The sequence below is a fragment of the Coptis chinensis genome, chromosome 7, assembly GCF_015680905.1.
Source record: "Coptis chinensis isolate HL-2020 chromosome 7, ASM1568090v1, whole genome shotgun sequence".
Classification (NCBI taxonomy): Eukaryota; Viridiplantae; Streptophyta; class Magnoliopsida; order Ranunculales; family Ranunculaceae; genus Coptis; species Coptis chinensis.
Window position 1 is genome coordinate 28,421,922 of NC_141462.1, and position 11,009 is coordinate 28,432,930.

An 11,009-nucleotide genomic window follows, 5' to 3' on the forward strand; every position below is an offset into this window, starting at 1 on the left:
CGTCTAGAAGTTAAATAAATTTTCTATGCCACATTTAACGGGCTACTCTGTCCTAATCTTTAATTCAACATCTAATTAAGGAAGTTACCTTTAATTAAGATTCGAAATGACTCTATTTTGGTATCAATATGGTTATGCCCCTTTGCTTAAGGTACGTATGATGACTGTAGCATTTATTTATGTGTCTAGATCGACAACTTAAAAATTGGACAAGAAATCCTTTTGGTTGGTTTAAATACTCATCCATTTTTCTTCTAACTTTAAAATTGATACGCTGAATAAACTAATGAGCATGTATCCATTGAAATTTACAAAGCCGCCACATAGTTAAGCATGGAAGTATGAATTTTGCTATGTATCAATTACTGCTTTTATTTGTTCTTCATCATGTCATCATTTGGTTATTCTCAATATCTTTTTCATGATTGTTTTGTTTGCTCAACGTCAATTAAAAGAATGGGGTTTTGATTGAAGCAAGCGATAGCAATTAAGAGGAGATTCTTCTATAAAGCAAGGGAAGATTTTTCCATGGATCAAAATATCGCTGATATATATGATATATCGCCTATATATATCGGTATTTTGGTACACCGATATCGATATTTCTGATATATATCCATCGAATATAGAATTCTTTTTTTCTTGATATATATTGGAATTTCCGATATAAAATTTTATATCACCGATATAATCGATATATATCGGTTGATTTTTTGACATTTTTTAATATAAATCCGATATTTCCAATATATTTTCGATATATCTGATATATCCGATATTTTAAATAGTTTGAACTGGTCACCAAAAAAATAGATATATCCAATATATATCAGTTTTTATATACACTGATATATTTATCGATATCGATATTTTGAGCCTTGGATTTTTCTAAAACGGCCGAGTACAGTACAGTGTACTAGTGACTCTTTCCATATTATCTGTGATCGATTTCCTGATAAGACAAAACGTACATACCAATGGGTATCCTAATTGTTAATTAGTACTTGATGTTCTCTTTCCTGCAAGAGCAATTGGTAAATCGATCCATTAAATCCAAGAAAAAGAATTCAGTGGGGAAATATTAATAGAGGACATTTCAAAGCGACAGTAAGGGTCAGGTACTTTTAAATTCTATGTATCTTCGCAAGAGACATGTCAGTGATACTGTACCAAGTTTTTCTTTTTTCTTTTGTTTTATTTTTTGTTTGGTTTAGTCAAGAATATATCTTATTTTTAGGAAGTGACTCTCAAAGACAAAAATATCGAAAAAGTAACTCTCAATGACACATTTTTATTTTTGTAACTCTCAAGAACCGGGTAGATGAAAATTCAAGTATACTCTTGACGCGAAATAAAAAACGGATCGGGTAGATGAAATATCAAGTATATCCCTGACGCGAAATAATTAACGGCCCGGTCCAGACGAAACCACCTGGTGTATTTAGTATGAAGTTCATAGTCCTTTGGGTATGAACATTCAATGTTCATAGTCCTTGGGTATGAACATTCGATGTTCATAGTCCTTGGTCTTTTGGGTATGAACATTCAATGTTCATAGTATTGTATAAGATACATTTATATATTTGGATATGAACAATCATTGTTCATACACCAGCAGAAGATATAAATACTCATTGTTCATAGTAAAATGACAGAAAGAGTAAAATTGAAAAATATTTATTTTAAATCCAGGTCATTTGTCCTTGAGGATTATTTTTACGAAATGGTATAACTGACATTTAAAAAAAGTAAAATGGTCGGGCCAACTTATTTTGTCCTTGAGGATTATTAAATTTGAAATCGTAGATTTGTGAGTTACTAATTGCTAGAATTTGTCCTTATGAGTTACTTATTAAAAACCGTGTTCTCTAGACTTCATTTTCTCCAAAATTAGGCGTTAAATCCAATTTCTTGTATTTTTATTTGATATGCAAAATAAATCATATAGGTAATAAAACAACAACAAGCCGCCACCACATGGTTTTCTAAAGTTTTGAGTATATATATATATATATATATATATATATATGAACTCCACTAAAACGAACTCCAAATGAACTCCACCACTTAACTCAATGAACTAGAAGCTGATTTTTGGTGGAGATGTTTTCCACATAATAGAGATCATCCTCACAAAAAATCAGCTCATTTGAAGATGTACAACCTCATCAAAAAATCATTTAGAAAGTTATGAAATTATCCAACGGTCCAGGATTTTTTAATTTCGATACAATTTTTTTGTGAGGTTAGACATATTCAATTGAAATGATTTTTGGTGGGGGTGTTCTCCATCATGAGATAATACACATCCACAAAAAATTAGTCCTTAGTTCATTTTGTAAGTTCATTTTTATGAGTGGAGTAACTTTAGAATCGCTATAAGGTGGAGTTCATATATATATATATATATAAGAGATTCTCTCAAATATTTGACATATATAAGTCAACCAATTCAATTATCTAGCTAGCGGAGGTATGATCCCCAACAATAAAATAGTTTGATAGTGACCTTTCCAACATAATAAGATAGTAGGCTCAAAATTTTATATTAGTATATATATATATATATATATATATATATATATACTAATATAAAATTTTGAGCCTACTATCTTATTATGTTGGAAAGGTCACTATCTATATATATATATATAATTTCAATTAAATACTTGAAAAAAGTGTTCTTCCCAATAATATGAGATTTGACACTTTATTCATAAATTCAAAAAATTCCTAAATGAAGTCTTTATCAATTGGACGAATGGCAACATCTTGTATGACAACTTAATTAATACTTTGTATATTTATCTCCAGTTGGTGACAACTCTAATGTGTTTGTCTTTTGTTCAAAAGTACACTTTTGTCTGTTAGTCATTTTTTCTAAAAAAATCTATATAAGACCCACAAATCAAAAGTTAATTTATAGACAAATATGTACTTTTGAACAAATTTGAAGCCCCATATTTTTTTAATACCCTATAGTCTATACTTTTGATCGAATAAGCATGTGAGATATTAGTGACTCGAGCAGTAATGACCTCTCCCCGTCAGTACGTCATTGGTTGATATTGTCTCCGCTTAGTCACTAAAATCTCAAAATCCGTCCTTAGTAATGTTACTCAAAAAGTTTCCACACGAATATGTTCTTAGATAAAAAAAAACAAAAAAACAAACTACAAATTAAACGTACTTGAGTCACTTTCAACATTGGTATAACATACGACTTTGGTGACACTTAATTAATATATTCTATACGCCCGAATGCCCGATCACTATTTATGCCAACCTTTTATTTGTTTATTTGTTTATCTAACAATTTTGGAGTAGCGCTCTCTTGTGTTCGACCCGTAAAAGTCAGAATACTCTAGAACTATGGAAAAGTATGGTCTATATGACTCCTGCGTAAAGCATGATGTAAAAGAGTTTTCTTTTCTCAAAGTCACCAAGGAGAATCACATCTATGTTCAGAAGTGAGGAAATGGTCAAAAAAATTGAAAAGAGCCTTTTCTTTAGTTCATATATATATCTTCTTCGGGGGACCACTTCCACCACACGTCTACGTTGAGGTAGTTTCTCGGAAATGGCGGTATGGCGACATACTTTCTAGCAATCAAGAATAAATTAACAACTATGTCTGTATGTGAAAATAAGAAGAGCCTAAAACTTTGATTGTTACAATCTGAATAAAATTACGACCGTTAGTATCTTGTCTTAAAAACTAGGCTGTGAGGATCACTAGCTAGTCTACATGAGAAATGTCATTTAAGACAGTACTAGTCTTATCTCTTGTTAAATGAGATGTCATATTTTAGCAAGTTAGCAACCAAACCCAGTTTCCTTCAATCTACTTTGATTTCAAATTGACAAAATGTGTTTTTCTTTTGGAATATTGTTTATATTAGATAAATAATTGAAAAAATAAGGATTAAATCCTGCTAGCTTAGGTTGGTAGAGTGTTAGTAATGTATCCTAAATTCCTAAGATGTTTACAATGTTAAATTGTCATTCTAAAATAGTCTTTTGCCCTTTCAAGTTTCAAACACAATTAGTCACCAAAGAAGCCAACAAAGATGTTGTCATGACAATTTTGTTTTTGAAGAGGATAACAAAAATCTATAGAGCTTAGTTTGACAACCCTCTCTAATGTAATCGAGTATTTGAACTCGTTGGTATCTGCATTCCTACTACAGTAGCTTTTTAAATTTGCCAAGTTTAATTTAAACTAGTATATATGATTGAAGTGTTTCAGTGCATGTGAGAGTAACACGTGGAGCCCAATAGCAACAAATGTCCAGACAGACGTACATCGTCAAACGTAACAAACCAATTGTATTACTGCATTTCCCTTTATATCCTTATATTACAATATTTGACAAAAAACCACTGAAATTTAACGATTTGTTTAAGGGTAATTTTGACTTAACCCCCCACAGATAAGTAGCGGTTTGACTAAATCCTCCATTTTTAAAATCATTTGAGTTTGCCCCCCATTCCGTCAATTTTGTGTGTAACAGACGTTGGTATTTTAGCTATTGACCATTTTACCCTTATGAAATATTGCCCCCCACATTAACACGTTAAACCTAGCTTTGCAAAAACCCCCCAACCGTTGCCATTATTTAATTCTTGCACTCTCTCTCTCTCTCCGTATTTTACATAATGGCCATTTTGCCCTTATTTGGAGGGTTTTCGCAAGCCTGGCCTTAATGACTTTTACTTCTACCTGAGCAGTTATTTAACTTTTACTTCTACTCGAATAAGCAACATCAGTAGGAAATATCCGATTTCCTTCATATTGGTTGGAAATAACTTTTCCATGCTTTTTTTTTTCTTGCAGACCATATCTCGTGCTCTTGCTACCAAGACGTGAACATTTAACAAGATCCCTTCTTGTTTGATTTATCTGAGTTACATAAAAAGTGCGGAAAGGTTGTTCTTATGTTTTGTAATTTCACGTTTATCCATTTTCCAAGAGTGTGGGTACAAGATTTGAATAAACTTGAGATCTTAGGTTCTAGAAGATATGGTAATGTTGTTTGAGGTGTTAAAGAACCATTTTTTACCCCCCCTCTTTCTATTTCATTTCAGCCTTTACTCTATGTTTCACATTTCACAAATAGGTGAAGTAACTTGGAGAATCCAAAGTTTGATTGTGCTCACACTGCATCATAAATGGGTGCTGTCAGTTCTATGTGAAATCCAATGCATTGAGAGGGTCCGGGTCTTGCTAATGTATTGGAGGGTAGTTCGAATGAAACATGGTTTCCGTTTTTCTTGAATAGATCTCGAAAGTGTTAGTCCCATCGATCTTAAGGTCGCTTCAATAACTTCGCCAACCTTATTATTACGTGTGGATATCAATAGAGAATTAGCAAAATGAAATTAAGGACTTCAATTTCTGGGAAAAAGATCGATTATTACTTTGGAAACATAATCAACTAGGGATATGAGCCAAAGTAAAGCGAAAAGTCGTTAAATTTTTTAATGTTCACAAATCAGGATTTATGGCAAACATCCCTCCCCTTGCCAAATTCGATCACCTCGGATATAAGAGAACTTCTTGCATGAAACTATGAAAGGCATCCCTTGCCAAATGGCCGAAATATGGGAGTGCGGATTGCGGAGAGTGTTCTCTTCTAGTTGGATCCTTGGCTTTAAGTAAATGGAGCTCCCACGCTCTTTTCGATTTCTATGTTTCTTTACCGGATAACATAGACCTCACCTTCATTTTTCCCGATGGGGATTGAGATTCCGTTGGGTTCTATACCTTACTTCCCTGAATTAGAGTGCATGACACCCTTAAGATTGAAGATGGACCTAGTATTGCGAGACTCTGTCTTTGGATCAATTCTAAGAATGGAAGTTCACTGTTAAGTCGACCCTACCAGAGAGAGAGAGAGAGAGAGAGAGAGAAGAGAGTTAAATAATAAGCAACGTTTAGGGGAGAGAGAGAGAAAGCTAGGTTTAACGTGTTAATGTGGGGGGCAATATTTCATAAGGGTAAAATGGTCAATAGTTAAAATACCAACGTCTGTTACACACAAAATTGACGGAATAGGGGGCAAACTCAAATGATTTTAAAAATGGGAGGTTTAGTCAAACCGCTACTCATCTGTGGGGGGTTAAGTCAAAATTACCCTTTGTTTAAATAGAAACAAAACCATCTTTAAAATATGACCAAAAGTTTAAGAGATACATAAAAAAAAAATATTAAGATTGTATTCTAGAAATGTAGATGAAGGGTGCTATTTTTAAAGTAGTAAAGATAGAAGTTGAAGGGAAGCCCATGCTCTAATAGTTCAATGCATGAGCAAGTCATTCAGATAGTTTAAGGAGTTTAACATGTGTAAATTGGTATGGTGGTTTCGTGGTGTAGTTGGTTATCACGTCAGTCTAACACACTGAAGGTCTCCGGTTCGAGCCCGGGCGAAGCCATTTTCGAAGTTCCAAATTTTTAAATACCTGAGCTGGAATGTTGGAAGTGTTTAAATTTTTTTCTGCACCCTTACCATCACATTTAAGATTACTAATTTGTTCTCTTTTTAATGATAAGAATAAATTGATCTCGACACTTGGCAGACAGAGCACAGAGGTATATCGGTATCTGAATGTCTCGACAAAAAATTGTGCACTGTGTAACAACACGATCTGGACGGCTGATCATTTGTTCTTGCGGTGTCCATTGCCATATCCATATCCATATCTATCAAACTTCTCATTGGATTAAGATGCAACATCTACAAACAGTTTATCACCTCATCACCAACTCGCCGAAGGTTTGCAGTGGAAACAAGGGCAAAAATAGAAGGACAATCCTTCTCTATGCAGTAAATATATGTGGACATTTGGTCCATAGGAAACAATGATAAATGTATTGCAAGGAAAACAGGCATGCTGCGAGAATACTTCATGAATGTCATCGCCATGCTTTGGTTCAATATAGGTGGTTCCCACTTCATAGTGTAACAGGGTTTACGGTTTTCTTTTTATTTCGTTTATTTCCTTAATACAATTTACACTTGAGCAAAAAAAAAACTTCAAATGAGATAAAAGGATCAAACTGATCATGAGGCGTAAGTTCCAGCTAGCTTGGTTGGTAAATCTTTTAGAATTTGGGTGATGATACCAAAGTTCTGGGATTCAAAATTTTAAACCCAGATTTTGTACCAGAAAACGGGGGGTCATTTTTGCTGCAATTTTCTCAATACTTAGTTTGCTTCGGGGCCAAATCAAAAACTGCCGCGTGGTCAATGATAACGGAGCAATTATATAGATTTCGTTTCTCTAGACAGTGAGGAAAAGACATTTAATTTTGTCAATTTTTCTAAAAATCAGGCCCACCGTAAAGGTGATTGTTTTGAAAAAAAATGAAATGTATGCATTTGTGCACTTCTCAATCATCAAATTTGTCCTGTTGGAGGATTAATTCCTCACGGAAATTTGCAAATTGCCCCAAATTAATTTGACTAAAACCTTTTTCGATAATAAAAACATAAAACTAGAAGCAAAATATTAGGGGTGTTCATGGGTCGGTTTTGGGTCGGTTCTTATCGGTTTCAATTCTGGGTCTATTTTTAGCGGTTCCTATCGAGTTCGGTTCTTTTAGATTTTTTTCTTATATTTTGAAAACCCGGACCCATATCTATTAATTAAGTCGGTTTCGGTTCCGATTCCGGTTTCGGTTTCTTATCGGGTTATATATTTTTATTGCTAAAATTATTTTTTTTAGTTATATAACCGATATAAAAGTTGGTTTACAGCGACTATAACACTTGTCATCGATATTTTTGTCCTCTCATAAAAAGTAATGGTCCTAAATTCAATAATAATATTTGAAAGTTATCTAAAAATTTTAAATACATTCTCATACATTATACGCATATGTATATTTTAAATCGAACATATGTATATTATACTATACGTAATGCGTCATATATAGATTAAATACTATATGTACCACAATTGTTAGTTAGCATTGCACGTATTCGTTATCTAATATATATACATGTAATATATCAAGCACGTACACGTTCATGCATTAATTAATATAGACAATACATTAGTTAATTCATAGTATACGACTATACGTGTAGATGTAGACACGTAAACATTATTATTAATATTTATAATACACATATTTAATGTAATATTATAAAAGATACATTTAATAACACACATTCACTATTATGCTAAATGTTATATATATTTAGTATAATTTTACACCTAACAAATATAGACTATATATAATAATAATATTTGGGTTTGTCTTTATTTAGTGTAATATAATACTAAATTCTATATATCAAAATCAAACTAATCGGTTCCGGTTTCGGTTCGGGTACCCATCGGTTTTTTACTATTCGGTTCTAACGGTTTCGGTTCTTTATCGGGTCGGTTCTTGAAGACCCACTTTAAATGGGTCTAACATTTTAGGACCCAAAACCGCTATAAATGGTTCCAGTTCCGGTTCAGGTAATTGGGTACCTATGCACACCCCTACAAAGTATAACCTAAATAATAATAATAATAATAAACAAATCTAAAATGTAAATAACTTACTTCTAATTGTTGACTACTTTTGAATATATTTTTGAAAGTCACTTAAATATATAATAATAAGTATTATATGCATCTCGTGTTTATCACAATTTTGATGTCATGACCTATCCTTTTTTTACCCATTGATCCTCACTTCCAGAGAGTGATGTTGCAGACAATGTTCTAAAAAATATTATGTAGTAGTTGAGCGATAGGAGAGCGTTTAGGCCTTCTAAGATGCGCCTAGACGGGCTAGGCGGTTTTTATTGTGTGTACACATTTTAGCAAATTAATATATGACACGTGATAATATTTTTTTATTGCTTGGATATGGTCTTACGTGTGGGTAGGAAATGCCAAAATACGCTCCAAGTCCTTACTAGCTCACTTCCTAAGTTTGGAAGTAAAATAAGAAAAAGAGATTCGGAATTGGTTGGAGTCAAAGGCAACAAAAAAAAAATGTTAAATTGGTCAAACCAAACCCAAAGATCCTAATCCAACTTACCACTCCTAGTTGAGAGTTAAAGAGACTAGTTCCATGCCTCCATTTTCAATTTCGGATATTTAATTATTATTAATATTTTATTATAGTATCACTTGGGGTTGTCAAATGGGTTTCGATAATCCGATAACCGACCCAAACTAAACCGATAAAAAACGGTTTGGATTTTGGTCATTTGGTTTGCCTTCCACCGAGCTGATATAAACCCGAACCGATAAAACGACATTTTAGTAATATTTATGATTAATTTTGTATATGTTTATCAATTGTGTGGCTAAAATTAATCGATTTAATTTTGTAGTTTTCAGTTCGGGTTGGTTCGGTTTTGATTTGTAATATATTTTATCGGTTCAGTTCAGTTTTGGGTTTCTAATTTTCTTATTGGTTCGGGTTCGGATTTTCCATAATCCGACCCAAACTGATCCATTAACAGCTCCTAATATCACTTATAATAGATGGATTTTGGGAAATAAAATGAAACAAAACGGTAAAAATTGAGTATACTGTCATTAGTGTGTGGATTTTAATTTTTAACCCTTCATAGCAAAACATTGTTATTCATCACACACATCTTAACCATATGTTTAAATTTTAATTAGTGAACTTATGTTGAGAATACAAATCCAAATTCAATGGTCTTAAAAAAAAATGTATTACTACGTTTTGGTTTTGGAAGTTTCTATTCACATTCCTCTTAATTAGTGAACTTGTGTTTTTATTAAAACAAAATGATTGAAAAAATATTTAGTCATAATTTGGAGGCAATTCGCAAATGCTCTAACTTGGGCCGAATTTGGGGCGTGAGAGGTGCACACCATTTCATTTTCTTCCGGAAGAATTTTCTATATCAAAAGTCAAAACAGTTGTTTTATGGTGGGCCCGATTGACAAAAAACTGATGAAGTAAAATTTGGCATTTAGTCACTATCACGAGGAAAACGGAGGAAAACTCTTGGTTCCGTTTTCTCATCCACATGGCAATTTTTCATTTGGCTGGAAGCAAACTAAGCGTAAGAAAATTGCAGCAAAAATGGGCTCCAGAAAACGGGCTCGTAAGACAAAATTGTGTTTTAATTTCGCTTTTAGTTTGGTCCGCAAATAATTAAGACTCCAGGACAAACCTAGTTGACCACTACTGAAAGACGATATTACCTTTATTTAAGTTTTTATCAGTTAAATTAAAATTAAAATGTTGTGGCTATTGGAAAAAACTCCCACGTGACTTTTCAAGTACACTCACATTTTATGTTAGGACTAACATGAAAATTTTAATTTATTTCATATTGTACACATGCATAGTGGTGTTTGCATGTGTGGTAGTAGTGTTTGCATGTTTGTTATTTTTTTTTTTGATTGACAAGCCTATTTTAAATGAGATCAGTAACTCTTTGATGCTGACGTGGTTCAACCCCCAGACCTCTGGTATCATCATCCAAAAGTTTTACCGACTTTGCTAGTCACTTGCGGTGTATGTTTGTTATGCACATGTATACACATATATAGTGTTTGCATATGTGTTATACACATTCATAATGATGTTTGCATGTGTGCTATACACATGCATATAATGGTGTGTGCATGTTGGTATGCACATACGTAGTGGTGTTTGCATGTGTGTTGTACGTATGCATAATGATGTCTGCATGTGTACAATACACATGCATAGTGGTATTTGCATATGCATTAGACTACTACTCCAAACTTAAAAATATCATCGGCGATAACAATATTGAAATCGAGATAAATCACACAATTGATTAACACAATATTCGAGGATTTGAAAAAGAAATTCAATTGTTTCTCGAACCAATGCCGAAATTGGCCCAATTATTTTTCAAATATTAATAATCTAGAATTGAAAAATGAGAAGAGTGTTTGTCATAAGAGAATAAGATGGTTTGTTATAGGGATGTCCAAATGGGTATCTGACCCGGCTCGAACTCGACTTTTCGGGTTTTGAATGGGTATCG

General features: G+C 33.0%; 1 non-coding gene across 1 annotated transcript; it reads left to right on the forward strand.

Moving 5' to 3' along the window:
• The first annotated feature begins 6,361 nt into the window (after nucleotides 1-6,361).
• Nucleotides 6,362-6,435, forward strand: TRNAV-AAC (transfer RNA valine (anticodon AAC)). The gene has a single exon. It is a non-coding gene; the product is annotated as a tRNA-Val (tRNA).
• The last annotated feature ends 4,574 nt before the right edge of the window (nucleotides 6,436-11,009 follow it).